Genomic DNA, 27708 nt, shown 5'->3' on the forward strand with positions numbered 1-27708 from the left:
TATAGTAACAGAGATAAAACAACTGGAACTGGGATCTTTAAAAAGGGTAGAAGCAAATTACATAGGAAAAAATGGATATTGTGGGAACAATACATACAGTGGAGGAATGAGGTTTAGAAGAAGGCAGAACTTGAATGAGCTATGTAATGTTTGACTGACAATGACTGGGTAGATTATAAGTGATGTATAATATTTGCAACTAGGATTGTGTCAGTATGGTTTGTGATGTAAAATACTTGCAGCTGAGCTTATGTCAATATGGCTTGTTTTCGTTTATATAAATATATGATTGCCTGTATTATAAGTGATAATTTAATAAATATATTTCTTTAAAAAACCTTTAGAAGGTACAGCTGTGTAAGTAAAACCTACCAAAATTATAAATGTTTGACTAGATCACTGTTATCATAGCCTAAGCTATATGGAACATATTCTGACTAGGATTAGACCAGCTGGCCAGCTTCCAAATCTTTAGGGAACCTTCCATGGACCCCAGACACTGTACAGCTTGAGAACAAAATTAATTCAGAGGTTAGGGTGCAAAAACGTCAGGTCTTTCCTACCTCAGAAGAGGGCAGCTAAAGTCCTGTCAGATAGGAACAGAAATAATAAAATTCCCGCACTCTGGTATAATACAATAAAAACGGGGAATTTAGAAAGTGTGTATCTATTGCAACAATGAGCTATTCAAACATCTACTGTTACAGTAAGTTTACTTACACAACTGTACTATGTTCATCATTAGATCACTGCTGCAGTAACCTAAGGTATATGGGACAGGAACTCTTGTATAATAGTTCTAGCAAAGCCTGCTCTGGACCTGGAGAAGGAATCTATTTTGTTGTGCTTGGTAAACTTGTGCATAGATGACCAAGTTGCTGCCTCCAATACACATCTAGAGTCCACCCCATTCCAAAAAGCCGCAGAAGTAGCCAGAACAGAGGTAGAGTGGTCCCTGGCTTTGGCTAGAAGTATCTTGTTATGGTGAGAATAGCAAAAAGTAATAGCATGAGACAACCATTTAAAAAAGTCTGTTTTGAAACAGATTGCCCCTTTTAATCTTACATTTATGGGAACTAAACAGTTTATCAGAAGTCCTGAGAGCTTCTGTCTTGGCAATGTAGTATCTGAGTTACCTGTGGACATCCAGTGTGTGTAAAACTTTCTCCCCTTCATTTTTAGGTTTTGAAAAGAAAACATGGAGATGACTTGCCTGGCTCAATGTAAATTCCAAAACAACCTTAGACATAAAGGAAGGCTTTATTCTCTGAGTTACCCTAACCTTCTGAAAAATAAAATATAGTTGACTCACTATGCAAGTTTGTAACTCAAATCCTTTCTTGCAGAAGCTAGAGCAATGAGTAACACTATTTTCTGAGATAAGAACTTCAAATCAGCCTCATGAGAAGGTTCAAAAGGAAACAGTTAAGTTTTTCCAGTACAAAGTTAAGATGTCATGAAATTGCCACCTGTCTTCTAGGTGGACAGATGTGTAAAAACCCTTTCAGAAACTGTATCACTTGAGGTACGGCAGAAAGAAGGGATCTAAGGGGAGACAAGCAGAGGTGGTTGAGAGATGCATATTGACAAAAGAGTAAGAAAGGTCAGAGGATAGCTCACACAAATACTGTAGAACCAAAGGAGACAGAGCCTTAAAAGGATCCTGGTCCTTGTCTTGGCATCTAGTAGAAAAATCTTTTCCACTTAACCATACATGATTTTTTAGTAGCAGGTTTCTTTGCCTCATTTAATACATGCTATACATCCTCTAGAAAAAGATGTTTAGTTACTAAAGTGTTATAATCTAGGCAGTCAATTGAAGAAGCTAAAGGGTGGGGTGTATCAAACAACTTATTGTCCTTTGTGAGCAAGTCCATTCTGTGAAGAAGCTTGTGGTAATTGCCCTTGGTCACTTTCAAAAGAAGAGAGAACCACTGTTACCTGTAGCAAAAGGGAGAAGAGAGTCACCACATTTATCTTTTGACAGTCCTCATGAATCATCAGAGGAAAAGGTGAAAAAGCATATGTGAGCATACCCATTTATAGGAATGAAAGGCCATCTGTCTTTCAGGCCAGTGCTCTAGGAGCTCTAGAACAGAACAACATTTACTGTCAGTTGTGGCTGAAGGCAAATGGATCTACATGAGGTGTTTCCTCCAGATAGATCAATTCCTGGATGACTGGTGGATGCAGCTCCCATTTCTGAGGATCTGTCCTGGTTCTGTTCAGCTTTTCTGAATTAATATTTTGCCCTGACAGGATGCAGGTAGCCTGGAGGTAAAGACTGTACTGAGTTGTTAGTTCCCAGGCTACCATAACTAGCCTGCAAAGGGGAAGGATTTTGTTCTCCCCATTTGTTTATGTACTACATCATTGTGGTGTTGTCGGTGATTACTATCAAAGGGCCAGGAGTCCAAAGGTGGTTTATAGATTTCAGAACATTTATTATAATTTCTTTGACATTTATGTGCTTTGTCTTGTAAAAGATTTGCTGGTGTTGTCCTGGGGCTTGTTGCTGAAAGAATCTAAATTTACCTCTATCTCCTTTTTCCTGCCTTGCCCTCTTCAGCTCAGACTCGGTAGCGTGGGCTGCATATTAACCCTTGTTTTAATTGTGGCCAGAGTGAACATTGGCATAATGAGTGTCCCTTTCCACTACCAAATCTCTTCAGTCTACCAGTCAACAGAATGTCCAAGTCCCACAGCAAAAAGACAGTGTCCTCCTTGGTGCACCACTTGGCTGCTACCAATGTGGCAGCAAAACTACAAGGACAGCCATGAACAGGAGGCATCTATTGCTTTTGGCACCAATGGACCAGGAAGGCCCCTTTGTTAACATTACTGTATGCATCTCTACTCTTTCTTTTCTTATCTTCACAGGAGTAACTTGATCTATGATTACTTAACTGAAAATGGGCCACAAGCCCAGTTGGACAAACCCGGTTAACAAATGTCAATAAATAAATAAAATAAATAATTGAATGTGAAAAACCTCCCACTCCCCACAAAATTTGTTTGGGGAGTGGGAGTCTCTGGGATTCTTTTGGATTATCGAGAGACAAAATCTTTATCAATTCAAATAGGTCCATTGCAAGAGCAGCATGCTTTTATTGTAGGAAATTCTGCCCCTTTAAATATTTTATGCAGAGATTTGTTATGTAAATTATGATTATTGCATTTTGTACTCAGAGTATTTTTATATACTCCAAATGACCCTTCCAACCTGAGTCTGTATGCAGCCAATTTTTGTTCAAAGATACACTTTTTGCAATACTTAAATCTGAACAGACCTCCAGTATAGCTGACTTTGAGGGATTTGAAGCTGTTCCTCCACAGTTGTGGACTACCCATGACAAAAAGGTAGGACTCATAAAGGATGCAGAACCAGTTAGTTATTTGAAAACCTAATGGGTCTATCAACAAAGACAGGGAAAGGAATTCCATCTGTCATTTTTACATTACTCCAGCAAACAATAATTCCTACTACAAGCCCATGTGATACACCTATTTTGCCAGTTAACATACCAAGCAAGGATACCTACAGATTTGCCCAGGATCAAAGAGCAGTTAATGCAATGTTGTATCTTTTGGCCTTTCCCCATTAGGCGTCGCCACAGCGGAACTCTGGTCCTCTAATGATTGGCAGTAGATTTTTACGTACCGAGTTGCCAGCCCTGATGCACAACCTTCAACGAAGGTACACCCATTCACGCATGTCTCCACACAGAAGACACTTTAGCTGAGAATCGAACAGGAAAACGTCTTACTGTGAGGTGACAACACTAACGCAGCACCACCACCGCAGCACAAAGAGCAGTTAATGCAATAGTGCTAAATTTTCCTGTCATGCCTAACCCAGCTACTATACTAATCTCTATCCCTCTGACATCTACCACCTTTTCAGTGCTAGATATTTCCTCTGCTTCCTTTTCTATACCTATTTACCCAGTCAGTCAGTATTTGCTTGCCTCTACTTATAGGTGACAACAATATACATGGAAAAGTTACCTGAAGGATTTCTAGAATTACCTAACCTTTTCTCTAGTGAAATGTACAACCAACTGGATAAAATGCAGTTTCCCTGTGGGTCTACATTAATACAGTATGTGGACAATTTGCTTTTAGCTTCTGATTCTTACTCTAGCTGTTGCCAAGATACTATTTTTCTTTTGACCAAGTTGGCAGAAATAAAATTTGAAGTCCATAAGGGAGTAGTGGAAATCACAAGTCCAAGATTTAGGACATTTTATCTTGGAAGGTTCCTGGCAAATTTTACCCTCACACATTACTGCTATTCAAACTGCACTACACCCTACAATGTTAGCCATTGTTGGCTTGCCTGAGATTGACAGGTTATTGCCAACAATTGAGTTCAAATTATGCAGAAGTTGTGAAGCCCTTGTTAGAATTACTGAAGAAAGCAAAGACAGCCCTTAGCCTGTCAAGAGCATCACAAACAAGTGTTTGTCCAAGTAAAAATTTTACTTTCAAACCTTCCTTCTATTGGGTAACCTGATTATTCAGAGATTCATTTCTGTTCTGTGTTGAAAAAAGCAAAGTAGTGTTAGGATTATTAGCACAGCATACAAATGATGGTTTTAGACCTGATTCTTATTTCAGTGCAAATCTGGATCCTGTAGCAGCAGCTCTGCTCCACTGCTTAAGTATGGTGCCCTCAACAGCTCACATGGTAGAAATGGCAGCTGCTCTAACTCTCATGTACTAGACTTCTGTGACAATTCTACATTCTGTAGAAGCATTGTTACTAAGAACTAAAACACAATATCTGCCTGATTCAAGGCTGTCTAAATGTGAATCGTGTTTGAAAAAAAAACTTCTTTGCATGTTATTAGATGTCCACCTCTTAACCCTGCTTCTTTAATTCCTACAGTGGATGAAGGCAAACCCCTTAATTGTGTTTTTGTAGTTAACCATTTGCTTTCCTCCTAGATCAGATTTAAAAGCTGTCCCATTACTGAATTCTGAGTTGTTATTTGTAGATCGATTCTGTGTCTGTGTCTAAAGAGAAGGTGGCTTGCTAATAGTACCATTTTCTGTGTGAAATGCAAATCAAGTACTATTGACTGGACAATTAAAAGGAAATGTATCTGTGCAGATAGCTAAATTTATAGCCATTACTGAAGCACACTGTGACTTCCCCACTCTGGGCCAGCAATCAAGGAGCCTGAATCCTCACCACTGACACTGGAGAGGGACTTTCATTTGGAATACAAATAGATACACACAGTATTCCCAGATGCAGACCTCTCTGCATCAAGCATAATTTCCCTTAAGGGCACACAGGGAACACACTCAGCCCAGGGCCTGGGTTTCTCTCTCTGTCTGTCCGCATGTCCCCAGTAAGGCTCCCCACTGGCACAGCTGCAGAGTTAAGTCCTCAGCTGAGTGCCCAAGCCAAGTCCTCCATCACTGTCTCTGTGAAAACAATGCTTCATGTCCCTGCTCCAAGTAGCTGACACACACACACTGTGAGATTTGGTTTTCACACATACACACACACACACACACCTAGGAAAGACTGGTACAGATTTACGCATTGTGCCCCCTTCGGCCTAGACTATAAGGTAGTTAATACTGTCACCAAGAACTACAAAGCCAGCTACCCAAAGGTCTTGCAAGAGTACCTAATTATTCTGAGTGAAATCAATACAAATGGTAATGTTGACCAAACTGACAAGCTGTCACTAAATAAATATATGCAAATTCTCTCAAAGCTTAAATATTTTCTAAAAGGACCAGCCACAATGAAAAGTTTAAATATATTTAATAAATAATGAAAGAACATGAAAATATGAAATATCTATTTACAGTAAACACCAGAGTTTCAATCACAAAAATATTAAAAATAACACAGGTGAACAGAGTCACACAGTTACAGAAAAAGAATACTTAACTAATCTCACTATATTTTTCTGACTAATCTAAAGAATACTATTCCCTGGTCCACTTACTAGAGCAAGGCAAGGTGAAGCAGGTGAAGGATCCTTCTATGTCAGGTTCCAGAAACATAGCACTCAGTCTGTATGAGAGACTTCTCAATAGAATATCTAAATATTATTTTATGGATAGCTTATACAGAATGACATCACATCTGGTCACCTGACTTTGTTTCCCACACTAGAAACTGCCAAGATTTTAGCACCTATGTGTTACCATACATACAGATAGAGCTTTGCTCAGATCTGCTGCAGCTCCTGGAAGTCATAAAACAATTTCAAACATCTACCCTTCCAGAGTAGCAATTAGCTCCCTGCTAGAAACAATAAATAAGGCTTCCTAGTACTTGGTTTCCCAGACATTTTGTCTCTGCCTGCAACTAGAACTGTAAGATACAATCTTTATGGCCTAATTTAATTTAACTGTTAGCTGGGATTGATAGCTGGGATTGAGATTAACCTCTTCTCTTCCAGTATCCTCTGTTAAAACATACACATCTAATTCAGTTACAATACAGTCAGGACCCACTGTTGTTATATTTTTAACACAAGCAACTTACAAATACATTTTAAACACAAGCATCTGTAGAAATCAGTTTTGTATACAAATGACATATAATTCTTTACAAAATTCTAGCTAGCTCAGCAGGCATATTTATTTATTTATTTATTTTACATTTGTTAACCGGGCTAGTCCAACTGGATACATGTCCATTTTCAGTGGAGGCCCGAGGAGAAAAGCTCCGCTATCTACTACATGATAACAAAAGTAAATACAAAATACATAAGGCATTTACTGTACAAATACAGAAAAACTCTGCTATCTACTACATGATAACAAAACTAATTACAAAATATATAAGGCATTTACTGTACAAATAGTCAAGGCATTTGAACCACAATAAGAGGATGTAGAGACAAAGGTGAGAGAGGAGATACAGATATTACTGGAGTACTGATCAGCATAGTGAGAGACAGAGAAATAAAATAATTTAAGAGTTAGCTAAAGAGTTTAGAGACAAGTATAGTTCAAAGAAAAGAGAGTAATTCCTAAGTAGGAGTGAGTAGATAAAAAGAAAATGGAGATGAGGAAGATAAAAGGATACAGGTGATGGGAGGGGGTTAAGATTAGCCGGGGTTGTTGCAGGAGCATAGCCAGTGGTTGGTTAGAAAGTGTTTCAGTTTAGTTTTAAATAGTGTTAGGGAAGTTTGGGCTGTTAGATCTGGTGGAAGTTGATTCCAAATTTTGCCAACTGAGTTTGAAAATAAAGAGTCACCTGCTGTGTTTTTTGATCGATGAGTTTGAATCAGTAGTTTATTGGAAGAGCGAAGGTTTTTTAGGTTGTTATAGGGTTTGATAAGTGTAGAGAGCATAGGTGTATTTTCTGGTTGGTAAAGGGCTTTATGGGCAATTGTAAGCTGATAGTATTATGTATGTTACACATTCACTGCCCTACTTCTTCTGGCACAGCTGGAAATATCACACACACACACACACACACACACACACACACACACACACACACACACACACACACACACACACCAAAAAAGTAACAATTTTCACAGATCCATGTTATGCCTATGGGGTAATTCATGATTTTGGGACACTTTGGAAAGAAAGAGGGTATATGACATCAGTAGGAACTGTTATTAAAACTTATGTTTTTGTTCATTCATTAAATTATAAAGTAAAACTGGTTTTACTCATAGTAATAACATGTATTTGATAGAAAAATATATATAATTTGGTAGAACTGTTTTTCCTTCACAGTAACAGAGGTTTGGTAAAACTGCTTTCTATCACTGTAGGGGGGGGGGGTTGGGGGTTAGCCTATTGCTTCACAAATGCAAGGTAGAGGGTTTGATTCTCATCTTTGAAAGGGAAATTGTCTAGGCTTAAAATAACTTACAAGGGCAGCTAGACTTGTAATAACTCAAAAGATTTTTCTTGCTGATGTAGTTGTCAAAGGCATGAGTTTTCAAGGAAAAGAATTTCAATTCACTGAAATTTGCAGTTTCAAAGGGAGAAACAGTCAGCTTCTCCAATAAGAAATAAGCATTCCTCTTAGGAATAAGCTCTTAACGGTGGCCTTAAGAGGAATGTAAAAAAGGCTTTACGATCTTTCAGGGAAGCAATGGATAAAAAAATTGTTCCTTTATGAAAATTTGGTATAGCTGATAAATGCACCTTGACAGATAATTAAGAGTCAATAGTCAAACGTGAGCAGCGTGCTCTAAAACAGAAGAAAATGGAGCTGTACTTAGATCCCTGACTCTTACTAATGCCCACAGAGCAAAACCCTCCCACCTACTTCTTTAGGCTTTAGAAGTATTAGGTTTTGGAAAGATATGATATTTTGAAATATCTCATAAGAAAACAGTGAACAAATCATGCAGTTAGATGTGAGTGGAGGTCCAGATGATACTCAACTGAGAACTGGGATTGAAGCGTCCTGGGAGAATGAAGCCAGAGAGGTTCCTTCAATAGGTGAAGCATGAGCAGGGTAAAGCATACATGTTGAGGCCAAAATGGGGCTAAGAGTATGACTGTGTTTATATTGAATTGCTTTCTGAATGAACCTCATAATCCACAGAAATGGGAAACATAAAATAGTTTGGGAGACTATTTCTGAAACACATCTCAGAGGTTGACCTTCTGTGTCATTGAATCATAGGTAAATATTAGCTAATAACCAGTTACTGACCAAAGGTGAGAGTCAAGCCCTGTACCTAGCGTCTGTAAGGTAAACCACTTAATCATTTAGCCAGCTTGGATGAATAAAGTGTGCTGCACTTCATACTGACTGGGTAAGCAAAGAGGTTACAGCACAGCTTGTCCTAATGATAGACGTTTCTGCATCTCCACTGAAATGAGGGACTACTCATGAGGTGTCAGCAAACAATGGATGAGCCTGTCTACAAGCCAACTGGCTTCCCCTGGAATATAAGTGACTATCAGAAAAAAGCTGGATGACTCATTCCCAAACCCTTGCAGCTTCTCAAGATAGTAGGTACAAAAGGATTCCTCTTTGCTTGTTGATGCAATGTACCACTGTCATATTGTTGGAGTTGACGGCTATCACACAAAGGGGACTGAAGCTCAGAATTGCAAGCAGGCATGGAGGACTGCTCTTATCTCCAACATACGCCTTGGACAGTTTGCCTTCCATATTACTGTTTCTACACTAAAGCAGGTGTATCCACAGTGGCTGCTATCACAGTGGAGTGAACATTTGGAAAGGACTGCCTTATAAAATTTTCCTTTGGAAGATGCATCTACTGTTTTAGATGGTCTCTTACAAGCTCATAATTATCATACATTGTTGAGACAAGGAATCAAAAAAACTATGGCCACTAAACTTACACTTTCCATTACAAAACTCATATTAGGAACTTGACAAAATTGGAATTGCTGCTGCCATCAATCCCACAGTTCTGAGGTAGAGAAGAGAAAAGTAGTGTATAACTAAGTATGTGTGAGCTGGAAGACCTTGTGCTGGAGAGGCTGGACCCTGTTCTGAGAAAGACAGGATCTGTTTCATATGGTGTTCAGGCTGTAGTTAATACATGTGAGTGTCTGAGAGGGTATTAAATGGAACTTTGCAAGACTCTTTTATTTCTGGAGTGGGAACACTTAAGCATGGACTGCCAAGCTGAGTTCAGTTTTGATAGGGAAATGGTAGCTAGGAACCAGTTGTCCAAATAAGGGAAATATTGACTCCTACAGCCTCTTGCAGGCTGCTATAACCACCATGCATTTGGTGAATATTTTGCAACCTATGGTGGGTTCAAATAAAATAGTACTGAACTGGTAGTGATTGGTTCTTACCATTAAACAAATACATCACTTGTATACCTCATCTATCTTGGCATGGAAATAGGGATCTTATAGGTCCAAAGATGACATACAATTACCTTAAGAAGAAAGGAAAAGAGACTGTACTATGACCATATGAAAGGTTTGCTTAGGGATAAAGTTGTTCAGGCTACTTAAAGCATTCCTGAGATATTTTGTTTTCTTTGGCATTATATTATTATATTATATTGGAAGACGCAGTGGTGCAGAGGTTAATATTGTCACCTCACAGCAAGAGGTTCTCCAGTTTGATTCTCGGCTGGGATGCTTTCTGTGCGGAGTCTGCATGTCCTGCTTGCATTCATATCAGTTTTCTCCGGGTGCTCCAGTTTCCTCCCACATTACAAAGACATGTGTCTGGAGCATTTCTCCCCGGGCCTCCACTAAAAATTGAAGTCACACTTTCCCAGGAAAAAAATCTTAAATAAGTAAAATAAATTATAAAGAATCTGGGATAATAATCCTATCCTTTTTGATCTGGTGGGACCTCTTGAATGGCTCTCTTCCTGTTACTCTTTGATGGGGTTGGATGTGGGGCAAGGACAATTACTCCGGACATTGAGGGAAGGAAATAGCATGCTGTCTGAATACGATCATCCTTACCCACTGTTCTTTGTGATTAATAGCAATGCAGGGAAGTAGAGGGGCAGAAGACATCAAAACACTCCAAAGTGAAACAGTAATGCAAAGCCTCAGATAAGTTACCATTAACCAGCAGAAGATAGACTGCAGAAAGGAACCCTTCCCTTTGGGAAGATGATTTCTCTGAAAGTTGCCCTGAGAAATAGGGTTCCTTCATGACTGCTGATTTTTCTGCTGCTCCCCAAGTTAAAAATGCATCTGTCATGAGCTCACTTGTATACTGGAGAAAAAACATTGAGAAGGCTTGAACTTCACACCAACAGCAGAAAGGGTTTTGCACTCTTTTTCCGTTACTACAGATCTGTCTTTGAAACAAGACACAGGCACTGAAAGTGGGAGTTCATAACCATCACCTCGTAGCTTCTGTAAATTCAGTGAAAGTAGAAGTTCATAAAGGCCTCTATGTCCTCAGTAAATACAGTGAGCCTGAAACAAGCATGCAGGCACACTGAAATATTAGATTCTCAACAGTTTTTAGTCAGACATTGAGTAAAGTCGTTTGCTACTCTCTTCATGAATTTCAATATGGTAAAAACAGCTGCTAAATGAGACAGCAGCTTCTTTATTTATTTATTTACTTTTGTAAGATCCATTGGGCAGCTGCTCCAGTGTAATGTGTAAACAGAAATAAAAGAAAGTTTATAGTTTTTTTAAGAGATGTCGGAAAAGAATGTAACTCCTAAAAGATAAAGGAGTACCTGAAATACAAGTTTATTTAACTGCAGAATGCTGTATATGAAAAAGTGATGGGAAGGACCAACAATGGGAACAGAATCTAAAGACATTGCTTCAAAAAGGTCAAAGAAATGTCTAAAAGTACATGAAAAGGAGTCTAAAGATAGGAATAATAATCTTGAAACGTTGACTTTTTTCAGTTTAAGCCTCAAGTTGTAGCCTAAGTCTGTTTTTCAGTGATGCAGAGTTTGTGACAGAAGGGAAATCTGAAAAGTATTGACACCGCAGTGCATAATGGGACAGCTGAAGGGACTGATATAGCTTGGGAAAGTTATGTGTGTCAAACTGTCCTACTGGAACCAGTTTAGCTATAATGGCAGGTGTATCTCCTCTTGCCAGATTTATATTAATGGGATAGGGACCCACATGAAAGGGGTTGGGGACCACTTCAACCAGCATATACACACAAATAGGAGTTTATCTATTTTATATAGTCTTCTTTCCTGTAGAGGGATATGGGGACAAGAAGATGGCTAACCTTAATGAAAGGAATAAGTGATGCACAATGCCTTTGAGTAATGATCTTTGACAGTACAAGATACAGTGGACTGCCCATAGGTGATGAGAAAGATTAGTTGTATAAGAATTTACCATAATGATTTATGTCCTTCTCTTCTCTGTTGCAGTATTCTTTACACGAGGGAATTGCCTGCCAAGGCAACCAGACATCGGCCAGTATACCAGTATTTTACTACCGTAAAGTGTGCAGTACTTCTGACGTAGGCTATCAGACGTAGGCCATAAAAGTGATGTACGCGTGCATCATCCTCAGAACTGAAGCCTCAGGTGGAGAGATAGTCCAAGAGAAAGAGAATCAATACATCCAAGAACCAAAGGATGTGGAGAAGGAGGCTGAGACAGAATACTGCAATAGAGAAGAGAAGGACATCAATCGTTATAGTAAGTTCTTACACAACTAATCTATGTCCTTCTATTCATCTGTTGCAATATTTTTTACATGAGGAAGAATATCAAAGCTCATGCAGAAAGAGAGGTGGAGGTAGCAGAAGAATTTTCCAGGAAACCATGACAAATGGACCTGGCAAACCCTGCTCTGGATCTGGAGATAGAATCCCGTTTGTAATGTCTGGTGAAGGTGTGGACTGAAGTCCAAGTAGCTGCTTCTAGAATGGAGTTAGTGTCCAGTCCTTTGAGGAAGGCCCCTGAGGAAGACACTGCCCTCATAGAGTGAGCTTTCACTGTGCCAAGAAGGGCTTTACCACGGTAGGCATAGCAGAAAGAAATGGATTTGAAATCCATTTGGAGATGGTCTGCTTAGATACAGACAATCCCAGAGCCCTGGGTTGGAAAGACACAAATAGTTGGTCTGATTTCCTAAAAGGTTTAGTCTTGTGAAGATAGAACCTGAGTTGTCTGTGTACATCAACTGTGTGTAGGATCCACTCACTATTTTTTTGGGGAGAGAGGAAAAAGTTAGGCAAATGGCCTGGTTTAAGGACAATTCATTAACTACCTTTGGCATGAAGGAAGGGTTGGTGAGAAGGGAAACCCTGCTGTTGTGGAAGCTCAGGAAGGGTGGAGAAGCCATCAGGGCTTGAAGCTCCGAAACCCACCTGGCGGAGGTTATAGTCACCAGGAGAACAGTTTTCCAGGTACAGTTTTTGAGGGAGCTAGAGGAGGCAGGCTCAAAAGGTGCTAGAGTCAGTTTCTCCAGCACAAAGTTAATATCCCGGGAGGTCTAACATGGAGGACGCCTTTAAGAAATCTGGAAGCTAAAGGAGGTAAAACTGGCAGACATGCAGAGATAGCTGACAAATGTGCTTTTATAGAGGAATAAGATAAGCCTAAATTGAGTAATAAACACAAATATAAAAGAACCAAAGGGGATCCACAGTAAGCAGGTCCAGGTTTCTAGCAAGACACCAAAAAGAAAATCTATTCCATTTGGAAAGATAAGATTTCCTTGTATTGGGTTTTCTGGTCTCCTGCAGGACTTGAAGCATGTCCTCAGAATAAAGGTGTCTAAAATGAATCAGGGCTCTATCACCCACAAGGTCAGCTGAAGAGTTTCCAGGTGTGGGCGGATGAGGGAGCCCTTGTTCTGTGTTATTAAGTCCACTCTGTGAGGTAACTTGTGATGACTGCCCCTGACTAGGTGTAGAAGAAGGGGGAATCAGTGATGTCTTGGCCAATATGGAGTCACCAGCAAGATTTTTGGTCTATCTTGTTGAATTTTCACCAGGACTTTCAGGATGAGTGGTAGAGGAGGGTATGCATAAAAAAATTTCCCTTCCAATAAATTGACAGGGAGTCCACTTTCCATGCCTGAGGATGTGGTTCTCTGGCACAAATTTTGGAAGCTGTTTTTTTTAGAAGGGAGGCAAATAAGTCTATTTGTGGAATACTCCACTGGTGAATAATGTCCAGGAACACATCCCTGTAAAGCATCCATTTGTGGGCCTGTATTCTGGATCTGCTCAGTGTGCCTCCCACAGAGTTCTGATTAGAAGGGATGTAGACCAGCTGAAGAGATATTGCCAGTTGGTGAGCTAGTTCCCAAGCCTGTAAGGCTAGTCTGCAAAGGAGGTAGGATCTTGTCCCCCCTTGTTTGTTAGGTACCACAGAACAGTCATATTGTCTGTGTAGATTCGCAGCCATCCTCAGGAGGGGTTGGAAGGACTGTAAGGCTAGGATTAGTGCCTTCAATTCCTTTACATTTATGTAGTCTTTTCTCTGAGAGGGGGGTCCACTGACCTTGAACCATGTGTGGGTCCAGAGCTGCTCCCCACCCTGTATCTGAAGCATCTGTGTACAGGTCCTGAGTTGGGGGCAATGGGTGAATGGGAAGTACTGAGTTTATGGACAGTTGTTGTATCCACCACTGGAGCTCTTCCTTGAGGTAATGCAGTAGTAGTATTGGAAATTCTAGTGGGTGGGCATGCTGAGACCACACTGATTTCAGGAACCATTGGAATTTCCTCATGTGGACCCAGGGGTACCATAGTAATGACAGAGGCCATCAGTCCTAGGATTTGTAGAAACTATCTTGTAGACAAATGTTTTAGGGGGAGAATGTCTGAAAAAACTAGGGAGATCTCCTGTGCCTTCTGGGGGGGGGACACAATCATTTTATCCATTTGGAATTTGCACCCTAGAAAGACATGCCCCCAAATTCAATAAACTCCATGTAGGAATAATGTTATTCCTACACGGAGTGAATGGTGTCTGTGTCCGCATCCCCCTCTCAGCACCACGCCTTGCATATTAATGAAGGCACGCTACTGAGATGGAGCCGTGTACATGGATACTGAATCAGTGCAGGGGGCATGTTACAGTAGTGCTCACAGATCTGTAACATGCCCCCTGCACTGTCAAAATGCAGTATGGAACTTTAGAAAGGAAAACAGTGTCCACGGTCACTGAAATGATGAGTGGGAAGGGAATGTAATGCACAGTGTGTGTGACAGATACTGTAACACACCCCCTGCATTGTGAAAGTGCCATACAAAACTTTACAATAAATAAAAATAAAGTGTCCTCGGACACTTAAAAGCTGAATGGCAAGAAAATGTTATGCAGAGGGTGTGATACAAATGCTGTAACACACACCCTGCATTGTGAAAGTGCCATACAGCACTTTACAATAAAGAAAACTGTCCGTGGACACATACCTCTCAACCTCTTAGAGCAAGAAGTCTAGACAAAGCCATTATTATAGGTTCATAGGTTCATACTAGGCTATCTTCCCTAGGGCATTTATAAGCCTAGCCAGAGTGTGTTTGGCTTTCCCCACCCATTTTAAATTAATTTTGCTATGCCCTTTTTCGAGGTTAGTATACTGTGCCTCTGTCTAACAGTGACACAGAAGTGATACCCGGGGTAAACCTATGATCTCCCATCCACTCTTCAAGATTCCTCTTGAAGAGAGTCAATGAGGGACTCTGCCTAACCTGGACTGGGATTTTATTCCAGAGTGAAGGGAGCCTCTGGGTTATGAATCTGTCCCTCCAGCATGTCCTATTTATTTCAGTGCTGAGGTTCAAGTCTCCCGAGTGCATAGCTCGATGGGATTTGGATTTTCTGAGGTGCAACATGTCCATTAATTCCAGGTTGGACATGGCTTTATACGTCAGGCACAGATCGCCTCTGAGCAGGCGGTATGCCACTGAGTAGAGCTGGAGTTTCTTTAACCAGGCAGCATATAGCATCTGTTTGAGCCCTTTGATCCTCTTGGTGAGGTACTTTTGGGGTCTTTCCAGTTACTGCAGGTGTCTGGTAAGGTAAATCCCAAAAGGGGCATTGTGCTCAATTATGGGCCTGATGAGGGATGAGTAAAGAGGCATGAGGACCTCCCCTGATCTAGATGTGAATCCCTTCATGATTAGGTGGGCTATATAAAATGTTTTTCTAACAACTTAGGCCACGTGGTTGTCAAATGAGAGATTGCTATCAACTTGGGTCCCCAGGTCCCTAATTACTTCTTCCGTACTTAATGGATTACCACCTATGTGGTAATTTGTGGGCACTTTGTTTTTGCCAAAGGGGATGACTATACACTTTTTGGCGTTTAGCTTGAGGCCATGGCTCTGGCACCAGTTGTCTGTTTCTATGAGGCCCTTTTGGAGGATGCTTGTGTCGGCTGGAGAGTCGATTATGGCTCCCAGTTTGCAGTCATCTGCGAACTTGGTCAGCCACAGTCCTTCCGTGTTGGCCTGTACCTCCGGGAAATATATACCGAACAAGAGAGGTCCCAGAACTGAGCCTTGTGGGACGCCACTTGTAATTGGTTTGGAGTCTGACATGGCTCCAGCAATTCTAACCATGTGTGTTCTGTCCTTGAGCCAATTTGCAACCCATCTAGTGACATAGGGGTTTATATTTAGGCTGGTGAGCTTATCTATAATGCCCGAGTGGGGTATTGTATCGAAGGCTTTTGCGAGGTCCAGGTAGGCTGTGTGGACCACCTTCCCCTCGTCAATGGCCTTGGTGACTGTTTCAAGGAAATCAACCAGGTTTAAGAGGCAGGATCTGCCCTTAACAAAGCCGAACCGGGTAGGATCCAGTGTCTGTAGGTCCCCAATATCTTTATTTATGAGGTCCATGATTATCTTTTCCATAGCTTTGCGGACCAAGCTAGTCAGGCTTATGGGGCGATAGTTTCCAGGATCTGTTGAGGCACCACCTTTGTGGAGAGGGACCACTGTTGCTGTACGCCACTCTTTGGGTACATATCCTGTAGTAAGGCTGAGAGTGAACAGTAGTTTTATGTTTGGGTTTAGCTCTTCTTGGAGTTCATGTAGGACGCAGCCCGGGACACCGTCTGGTCCCATTGATGCTGTGTTTTTTGATTTGGAGAGGGCGGCTCTTACCTGAGCATCTGAGATGTCAGGGGGGCAGCACTCTGCTGGAATAGATATTTGCCCTTTTGGTGGGGAGGGGGGGAGAAGTTTGCACTGAACCTGTCAGTTAGGATGTTGGCAATGTCTGTGGGTTCGATGTATTTTTTGTCATTTTGGAGTAATTCTGAGCATATCTGGGAATTCCCACCCAGGTTCCTAACATAACTCAAGAAAGCCTTGTGATTATCCTTAGTGTCCCGTGCAATTTTTCTCTCGAAGCTGGCCTTAGACGATTTTATGAGTGCCGGTAGTTTTTTGCTAATACTGATCAGAGATGCCTTCCCTTTTTGGGATTTTGCTCTATCGTGTAGTAGCTTCCTCCTTCTATTGTATAGTTTGTTTATGGCTGGGGCCAACCAGACAGGACGTCTGCCTTTGGAGGATTGGGTCTTGGTTTTATTTGGGATTGCATGATCCATGCATTCCTGAAGGTGTTCATAGAATGCGTTTATAAAGGATTCTGTGGTCTGGGCCGTATTTTCCACAGGCTTTGAAGGATTCCACCTTGATTTTGAGGAGTGTAAAATTTGCTTTAGAGAAGTTTTTCACTGTGGTTTTCTGGGCAGGGGGTGGGTTCGGGATGTGAATATCCAGTGAGATTAGTTTATGGTCTGATCTTACCAGTGAGGGATACACTTCTGTTCTTGAGCATAGAGTCCCCATGTTGGTGATGATCAGGTTGAGTATGTTTTCCCCTCTTGTGGGAGTGGTAACAAGTTGTTCCATAGCATTTGAGTTTATAAATTCTAGGAACCTTTGGGCTAGGGTGTTGGAGCTAGAGTAATGCTCCCAGTCTATGTTTGGGTAGTTGAAGTCGCCCAATTTAATAGTTTTTGTAGAGACCTTCATATTTTCCAGTGTTCTCAGGAAGGCCGAGTGGGGTTCCTGGGTTTGGCAGGGTGGTCTGTATCAGGCTATAAACTGGAAGGCAGTTTTACCCACTGTTAGTTGCACATGGATAGTCTCTGATGCTTCGTGCTGTGCCACCAACCTGGAGGTGTGGGTATCTTTGACGAATATTGATACTCCCCCTCCTTTTGTGGTTCGGTCCAAGTTTTGGGGCTGAAAAGCATGGTATGAGGTATAACCTGGTAGTGCTGGGGTGCTCTCGGAAGCCTTGAACCAGGTTTCTGTTACTGCACAGATATCAATGTTCTCCATGCTAAGGAGAGTTTCGAGTGCGTGCATCTTGAGGTTTAGACTTCTGGCATTGAGTAGCATTACTCTTAGTTTCTTATCCCTTGTGATACCTATAGAGGTGGGTTTGCCTTTTGAGCCTTGCCTAAAAAAGGCACTATGGGGGAAGCAAGAGCCTTTGCCAATATCCGAAAGCGCAGGGGTGACAGGTGCAAGCCATCCCTAGCAAAGCATCATGGCTTGTCGAGCATGTCATCCCAGGCTGACAGGCATTGGATCCCCTTTGAATGACACCAATACTTAAGACAATTGTTGAAATTGATCATCTTGTCTTCATATTGTGGCAGCATTCTTGGTGAGGGTAAGATGCTACTCAAGGTCAGGGTCATACCAGCCTGGGCTACATGCTCAGAGAGCTCCTCTATGTCTCTTTTCATGTAGTCCAGGGAGGTACGTCTCAGGTCATTCACACCAGCATGGACAATGACCGAGTCATATTTGTACTTGCCTTGGAGTGACCTGAGTGCTTGTGTTATGTGGTGGATCCTAGCGCCTGACAGGCAGCTCACTGTGACCTTCTCCTTGTTCAGCCTGGTGAGCGGGACGTCAGTGTGCCTGACGATAGAGTCACCTATTACAAGTGTATCAGGTGTGTTGTTTAGCCTTAAGGGCTGTGACTGTTCGGCACACTGGCTTTGTGAGCTATGTGTTGCACGTGTTTTGTTTTGGGGTAGCGGTTGCTTGGGTGTCTGCTTTGGAGGTCTCTGCTGCTTAGGCAGATTTTTATTTAGAGCCTCCGAGTATGTTTTTGTGTGTTTATGTGTTTGGTTTGCTGTATTGGTAGGTCTATGTGAGACTGGAATTATAATGAGTGTGGTTTCCTTCTCCTCCTGACTGGTTACACCAGTACTGAGTTGAGAGAGCTTAGCCTCCAGTTTGGCTATATGGTTGCATCTCTCACATGTGTTGGAATTTGTTGGGAGGAAGAGGTGGTTGTCTGTGTACATGAGGCAGTTGTAACATTGCCTCAAGATTCCCAGATTCACCAGCTGGACCAGAGAGAAGATTGACAACTGACCTTTGGACATGCTAGAATAGTATTAGGAATTCCTTTATAATTGAAAAAAAGGGCCAATGGGGAACAAGGTACTAAGGGGAGTTTGTGAGGGTGTAGTGCTTTTAATTTTTTAGTGCTGACTTATATAATTGCTTTAGTGAGCAAGTGCCGGGTAACTTAAATGCAATGTGTTACAGGTAACTTAAAATGACAAACAGTAACTTTCTTTCAAGTGAAACAAGGAAATAAGTACAGTAAGCAATGCAGATATCACTAGGGATCCACAGAAGCACTTAAAAGTGGGACAAAAGCCCAAATATAGGGACATTAGTTAAATATTGCCCTTATAAACTTAGAAAGCTGACAGAATGACAGGTTTTCCATTAGCATGGAATTTCTGGAGTATGTTGCCTGAAACTTAAATGCATGTGCATTATTTACTAACTGCAATCTGTAATGACTAGACCCCAGTGATGTGCCAGAGAAACAGAAATGTATGAAAAATGGACCAAAAATATGAGGCACAAATGTGGAGATTGTACGAAAATCTGTACAGTTCAGGGGATGACCTGAAAATTAAGTAATGTATCTGTAGCACACCCCCTGAATTGTGGAGGTGCCGTAGGACAGTAAAACAACAAAAATTGCCCATAGACACATATGTAATAAATTGAAGTGTAATGTTTAATGTGTAAATAATGGATAATTTTTTTTATTTTGATTTCTTTTAAGTTTAAGCATAGCCAAGTGGGTTTGCGTGGTGTGTCACTTTCCTCAGCAGTGCTTAAAGGTATGAAGAAGTTATATAGAAATGTATAACTAAAATTTTCACAGCCTAGTTAGCTGAGTGGTTAGAGTCATGTCTTCATGTGCAGTATGTGCACGGTTTGAATACCAAGACAGGCCATTCAGCTTTTGCATCTGAAAGCATTTTTATATTAATGTTAATTTTATTTACCAATGTAGTTATTGACATTTGCAAGGAACACGTGCCAGACATGTAAAAATAGAAACCAGAATGTTGGCTTAAAAGTTCAAGTTTAAGCATAGCTGAGTGAGTTTGCACAGTGCGGAATATATATATATATATATATATATATATATATATATATATATATATATATATATATATATATATACGGTCCTTCATTAAAACAGGGTACGATACAAATTCTAACAAATAACCTACCTTCACTCCAGCTATACACAGCTGACCGACACAGACAAGAGGAAGAAATCCTGTGTTTACTGCCATCATTTCAGATTGCTCAAGGCATGAAGTCCAGTTAAAGTGAGAATTCCCCACAGCCATAAGCTACCTGAAGTCTCAGCAGCTGTTAACACCTGAAATTTTTTTTTAATTTTTTTAAATCTCCAGTCTCCAAGAGCCATACAGGCAATCAAGCACTGCCTCACAAAGCTGATGTCATCTCGCATGCCCCTGAACCCTGGCAATGCGTGGTGATGTCAGCCATAAATTTAAAGTGGTATATAAAAAAAAAATCAGGAATTAAAGGGGCCACTCGGGAATTCGTGGCACTCCATTATTTTGCCCTCAAAACCTGTAAATACCGAGGAATTTGGTATGGTTGAGAGGTATGGTGAGTACAGATATAACTTGCAATATCTATCTATCTATCTATCTATCTATATATATATATATATATATATATATATATATATATATATATATATATATATATATATACAGTTCAATAAATAAGAAAGTGCAATTGTCTACTGCTATTAGGTATACTGTGTTCTGAGTGTACTGAATAAAGTGTTGTTAGACCAACATTGGTATAAGTGACAAATGACAGGTACTGTGTAATACAGATGAAGGCAGCAAACAAGCTACTATTGATGAAAGGAAGGCAGTACTGTAGTAATAGTGTGTAGGAATGAATCTTTCAATAAAGTATACTGTTGCTTGCTACTCTGAAAGTAATAACTGACATACATTAGTCATCTGCAGGATATGCAGTACAACTGAATTTAGATGTGTGAATATAATAAAGCATTGTGTCATGTCACCTTAAATAAAGATTATTCCCACAAACTGTTGTGTTTAATCTGGTCTGTTGTTGAAGAAATACAAGTGTGCAGGTGCTACACAGAAAATATGGCTATGAGAGCATGAATCCAGTGTGGTGGTCTGCTAGCCACTGACCTTATCCACAATGCACAGCAAAGGCTGTGGCCAGGGACCATGCTGGTGGAGGGCCTGCTACACAAACACCACTGACAGCCACAGAGGAGTTCCTCGGCAACCTTGGTGCAGCCACTACATGCCAGGAAGCAATCACCAGATGTGTTGTGAAGGTGGGTGGCACATAGTCAACAGCCGAGGAGCATCCAGGTAAGGCCTCAGTGGACATTACTTCAATACTATGGCATTCATAGTGGCAGCCTTTGCATATCTGGACACATATTTCAGGTCAAACTGCATTTGTGGGTGGGGTTTTGTAATGCACACAAGTGCACAGCTATTGTGAATGTCAGTAAATTGGGTAGTATCACAGCTTGTAGTGTATATGTTCAGAAATGCACATAGTATCCTGTACCAATGCCACGTTTGTGTGTGCTGATAATACCTCTCCGCCACAACTACATAGGTCCCTCTGGTCTGGCTGGGGAACAACTATCCGAAGCCGGTCAGTGTGGAAATGTCTTGTGCCTCGCCAATACCCCAGGCATGTTAAGACCAACCAGTTTCCATGCACACAACTGTTAATCTTAGCCATATTGCAATATGTGCATGTTCACTTGTGGTGGGGTTAACTGTGGTGCATCACATTGGTCATCACAGGAGCCTATTCACAGGTGCTGTAATATACTGGCAGATACATTTGTATAGGTGTAGCCACTGTGCTATACAGGGGTACATTAGTATTGCATGCACGGGTGCACTGTGTCTTAGGTGAAGGTGCATCACATATTCCCACTCCTCACATCTCACAGGTGTATAGTAGTAGCAACATTAACTGGAAGTAGCTGCACTGTATGTTGTTGAGGGCCTGTGCACAGTGTGTCTGTTGTGGTCTGATTGTGTGTCGTGCATGTCATCATTCAGAAAGTGTGGTCTGCATAATGACTTTGTGCCACCTCACGCGCGTGTGTGTGTGTGTATGTATCAGAAAACATTATAGTGCAGGTAGTAATTTACATTTACATTTGTTGTCTTCATCTCATAGGTCAATATGGGGGTTGGTGTCTCTTTCCCTCACAACCTGATGTCAGTGTCTCATTGGACTCTGATGATGATGGTGGTCATAGTGAGGCACAGGTGGGGCTGTTGGGGACTGAATCTGTATCATTGGTTGACATCCACCTTCCAGCCATAATGTCCCCACACACAGTCAGTATGCCCACAAATACCCAGTCCCCAGCAGCCCCAGATATTGGACAGTCGGAGGGTGGTGGCATCAAACAGGCTAGTGTGGCAACTATGGCATCTGTGACTGTCGACATTAGCCATAGCCAGACAGCTGGTGAGATCCCACACAGGCTGACTTACAGGGGTGCTCAAAGGAGGACTGCTGCCCATCCAAACCCTGTGGTGTCAAAGCAGGTGTCACCTGACGCATGTTTCAGCCCATCATGGAGGCACAGGTATGTTCTGAATGATACACCAGATATATGCTCAGGGTCATGGATGCAACACTTCCTGCTATGCGTGATGACCTTAGCAGCATTGCTGATGCTGTACATCATGTTGGCAATGTTGTAGATAGATGGTGGGGTGAGACATTGTCAGTGCTCAACCATGCAATGTCTGTACTTGAGCATGTGGTGGGAGTAGGGTGTCAGACACATGGATGTAGGTCAGCAACAACATCAGCTGAGAGGCCACATGGCCATGCACATTCACACTCCCGTAGTGGCAGTACCATGAGCACTACCGAAGGGAAGGTGCTGTCCACACCACAACATAGCAGGATATGGGCACGTGGTCCTGGCTGGTCCCATGAGGGGCACGGATTCAGCAGCACCAGTCACCATCAGGGAGTAGTACAGCATCTGGCCTTGGGCCTGGTGCTGCCAGAACCAGTTCCCGTGTCTGTGGCTGGAGATGGTGAACTGTACTTCCTGCCATGTACAGTCCATGGCTGTCCAACATACCCCTGTGTAGGGCTAACACATGGCTTGACTGTGTGCATACACACACTCACACATCACTATGCAGGTCACCACCAGACACACGCAGCTTCTCGTCATGGTCCAGCTGAACACCACCCCTCCAGACACACACGCACACACATGATGTCAACTGTATGGCCCAGCCTAGGTCTTTGGCAACCACACACCACATCCTGTGCATGTGATAATACCTGTGCCACATCCCTGTTATCCATGCAATCGATGCAGGGACATGCTAATATGGGTCTGATGCACAGGATGAATATAGTGCAGTGTAGTAATGTTATGCTGTTTAAGGTGCTGTCTGCTGCCAATTGTCAATTGTCATGGGTACATATCGAAGTGCATGTACCTCCCTGCCATGATGCATTATTGCTATTAGCACCGCTGACTGACTGTTGTCTCACATACCTTATTCTGTTTCTGTTCTAGGTGTCTGTGTGTATACAGCCTGGGGAGTTGCTAACATTACCGAAGCCAAGTATGGTGAAGTGGAAACACAGTGACCTTTTCATCGCCAAGGTACGGTTGTATATGTACATGTTTACCTAGGTGTGTATGCATGCAACAGTGTGTGAGGGACAATGGGGGCAGACAGTGTAAACTTGCATGCATACCATTTGACACAGCCAGCTAGCCTTCATACATGTCACCTGGGTGTTCCTTAGGACCACAGGTTCATAGATACAGAGAAGGTTACTACAGTACTGGCCCTGGGTCCCTCACAAGCCTAGCCATTACTTTATTCCCAACAGAATCATCAATCAGCACCTGTTGCCCCTGCCATTGCTAGACACAGGTTGAACCCACGGGACAGATGTATTTTCCCCATCCACTCAACCTTGATGCAGTTGATGAGGGTATGCATGGTACTGTGTTTGACAAGTTTGCGTAGTGTAGTCCTGACACAGGGTAGCCTCTGGTCACCAAACCTGGCTCTCCAGTATTTGCTTCTGCTATCTCATATGTGAGTCAGGCCTCTTGTACCGGTAATGCACACAGAGTTGCACTCTCATACATGGGGCAGCTGTTCAAGGGCTGGGCACAACATTGCCATCTTGGCATGCCACAGACACCTGTGGACAACCTGACCACTAACAACTGGGGCAGTACTGATTACAGGCTGTTTGCGTGGAACAGGTGTTGAGGGCCATGGCTGACCTTTGTGGGTATTAACACAGCCTTTACAGTTTCTGCAGGTGTCTGCATAGGTGCATAGTAGACCAGCCATACTACTAATGTATTGTTGTACTGAGTTAGGACTCTTCAGAGGTAATATCCACCTTTTGTCTGGATAAGGTCCCTTTACCTATGTGGTGAACCACATAGAGTCTTCTTCAATTAAGTCAGGAACCACCGTGGCAAAGGCCAGGTTTGTTCCGAATTAGTCCTTAACAGTATCACATACACTGACCCTGCTGACTTAGCCAACCTGCTAGCAGATAGGTTCAGAGCAAACTTCACCCCTCCTGTCCCCCCAAAGGCCCTTTCAACAACCCTGATACTTGTCCCGCACCTCACATCTCCATAGATCAAGTGTTACAGGCCCTATCCATGGCAAAAAACACAGCTTCCATGGGACCTGATAGTATTCCAGGATGTATTCTGCACCATCTCCAGCAAGAACTGGCTTTGCCATTGAGCAACCTATTCAGCCACAGCCTAAGTACTGGCTTCATTCCAGCAGAGTGGAGAACTTCCATTGTCTTCCCCTTGCACATAGGTGGTGCCACTACTGACCCTGGAAACTATTGCCCCATTAGCTTGACAAGTCTGATCTGTAAAGCCATGGAGTGTATTATTATGGATCTCATAAACAAGGACATAGGCAATCTCCAAGCACTTGAGGCCACCCAGTTTGGATTTGTCAAGGGCAAATCTTACCTGTTGAACCTGATTGACTTCTTTGAGATGGTCACCAAGGCCCTGGATAAGGGAAAGTCAGTACATACAGCTTACCCTGACTTGGCCAAGGCCTTTGACACAATCCCACACTCGGGCATCACCGAGAAGCTAACACAACTTGGGGTAAATCCCTATTTCATCAGGTGGGTGGCCAACTGGCTCACTGCCAGGACCCTCAGAATCAAAGTAGGCACATCCACCTCCAATAAGCAGAGCTGTTACTAGTGAAGTTCCCCAGGGATCTGTCCTGGGACCCTTACTGTTTGGCATCTACTTCTTGGAGGTACAGGCAAAGACAAAATCCCTGTGGCTGACCAAGTTTGCCGACTATTGTAAGTTGAGTGCTGTCACTGATTCCCCAAATGATGTTAACATACTGCAAGAGGGTCTCACAGCAACTAATGACTGGTGCCAAAGCCATGGCCTCAAGCTAAATGCCAAAACATGTATCATCATAGCATTTGGCAAAAACATGACCCCTGCTGAGTACCACATCAATTGCAACCCCCTAAGCACACAACCTGTTGTGAGAGACCTGGGCACTCAAGTTGATAACCTCACATTCGACCATCATGTAGCAGCAGTGGTCAGAAAAGACTTTTACTTGGTTCATCTCATCAGTAAAGGGATTGCATCCAGGAAAAAGGAAGTTATTACCTCTCTGTACTCCTCCCTCATTAGACCACTAGTTGAGTATAATGCCCCATGTGTGATGTACATCTCCAAATACCTCCACCAACTGGAAAGGCCACAGAAATACCTCACAAAGAGAATCCATGGCCTCCAACACCTGTCCTATGTGGACAGGCTCAGATCACTATCACTGTACTCGGTATCGTACAGATTGCTCATGGGTGAACTGTGTCTCACCTACAAGGCATTCTTGGACCCTGCCCTGCTGAAGATGCTCCATATCTATAAGTGTAACTCCTCATGCACTACCCACTCAAAAGGCCTGAACCTAATATGTGACATTAACATAACCTGCTGGAAGGACAGGTTTGTCTCCCAGAGGTTGCCCCGTCTCTGGAATACACTTCTCATACATGTCAAACAGAGCACCTCACTGATCCTTTTCAAGCACAACCTTGATGAGTGGATGGGAAACCACAAATTTGTCTCAGGGGTTCCACCTGTATCCCTCAATGACAGGGGCTACAGATGCTGACTGAGGTTTCTTTTTGGAGATAAACTCTTGGATAGTCTTGTAAGGGTCCCAGGGCAATTAGCCTACTAACCTCCTATGATCATATGAAGCAATTCCTGACCACTGTCACTACTTGTTGCCTGCATGCAACATTGTTGACATTCTGGTATGTCATCGCAGTCTGTGTGTTTATGGGGTTGGTGCTAATGTGGGAAATACTGGGGACATGTCCTTTCCGTATGACATGCTGACACTTGTCTGCATTCAGCTTGAGGCCAGGAACATGACACCATTCCATACCCATTGTATGGCCCATTGCAGTGTTTTAACAAGAGTTTGTGGCTCAATGACAGACTGTACAATACCTACAGTTGACACAGCCTTAGGCTGTACCTATGTATGTGGGTGGTGGCAGTTAGCATTCATGCCTATATACATGTGAGTTATTGGGGGCAGCAGGTAGTCACAGGGCCTTCACATGTCTACATATTGCACACACATAGGTGACACAGATTGTCAAATGTAGAGTGTGGGACACGTCTTGTACTAATGTGACAGCTGGCAGGATATACCATACCCACAGCAAGTGCAATACACAGGACTTCCTTTGGTTTGCTACTATGACACTTTATTTGTGTGACATTACTTTAGCTTACGCTATTTGTCATAGCATTAAGGTGCTTCTGATGTTCAATAACTACTCTATGCAATCAGTAGACAACTGTATGAAGTGCCAGTTGTCACACGTCACACCTTGACAAACATGGACTGCAACCTGCAGGGTGGTACATATGGTGACCATACCTAGGACCTCTGCATATGCCTACAGATTGTCCTGATGTTTGACACATATTTTTATATGTCTGTCATAACATTGTGATTTTCTGGCAAACTGTTGGGAAATCATGACAGACTAACATTACAGATTAATGATGGATATTGTCATGTAACAACACATACCCTTTGGAAAGTGCATTCAAATGCATGACCTGCTCTGGTATTTACTTTCCATGCGTGTTGCAGTGATATGTCATAGTTGTGCTCAATGTTAGGTCTTTGCCCCACTTTTCCATATGTCTTTAACCAGATGTCTTTCTGTGAGGGGCTGAGAGGTATGCTGGTGACCATAACACTGTTAGACAGCTGCAAGTGGATATACATACATAAATACACACACACACACACACACACACATACACACACTCACATGACCTGCCCTTGCTGATAGTAGAACCTCTACCTGCCTAGTTGCACAAACGATACTGCTATATACATAATACAAGCACCACAGAGCTACTATAGTGTTGCAGTGTCTGCCACTACTGTTCAAGTGAGTGACAATTGCAGGGGCTGTTAGGATTTCCAATGGGGGTTCACAGCCCCTTAACATGGTAGAACTATATGAAACACACACACACTGCTGCACTGGGACATGCATTGAAACACACATGTACACAGAGTTGACACATTTCTGATTAAATGACCTACCTATCTAGTTATGTACAATACAGAGTGACATGACTGTTGCATGTGCCACAGTACCTTTGTGTTAGTAAATGTGTAACTGTGCTTGTAAGGTGGATGACATCTGTAGGGACCATGACTAAGTTGGCAATGGGTGAGTTAACATGGAACAGGCACACAAAATGGTATAACCATCATATACACACAGGCAAGACAGCCACAGGAGATATGCATAGAGAAACACATACAATCACACAGTTTGCAATTGTCAGATTAGAACCCCTACCTATTTACTTGTATGTACT

The sequence above is a fragment of the Protopterus annectens genome, chromosome 6.part0 (assembly GCF_019279795.1).
Source record: "Protopterus annectens isolate FY-2018-M chromosome 6.part0, PAN1.0, whole genome shotgun sequence".
Taxonomy (NCBI): Eukaryota; Metazoa; Chordata; order Ceratodontiformes; family Protopteridae; genus Protopterus; species Protopterus annectens.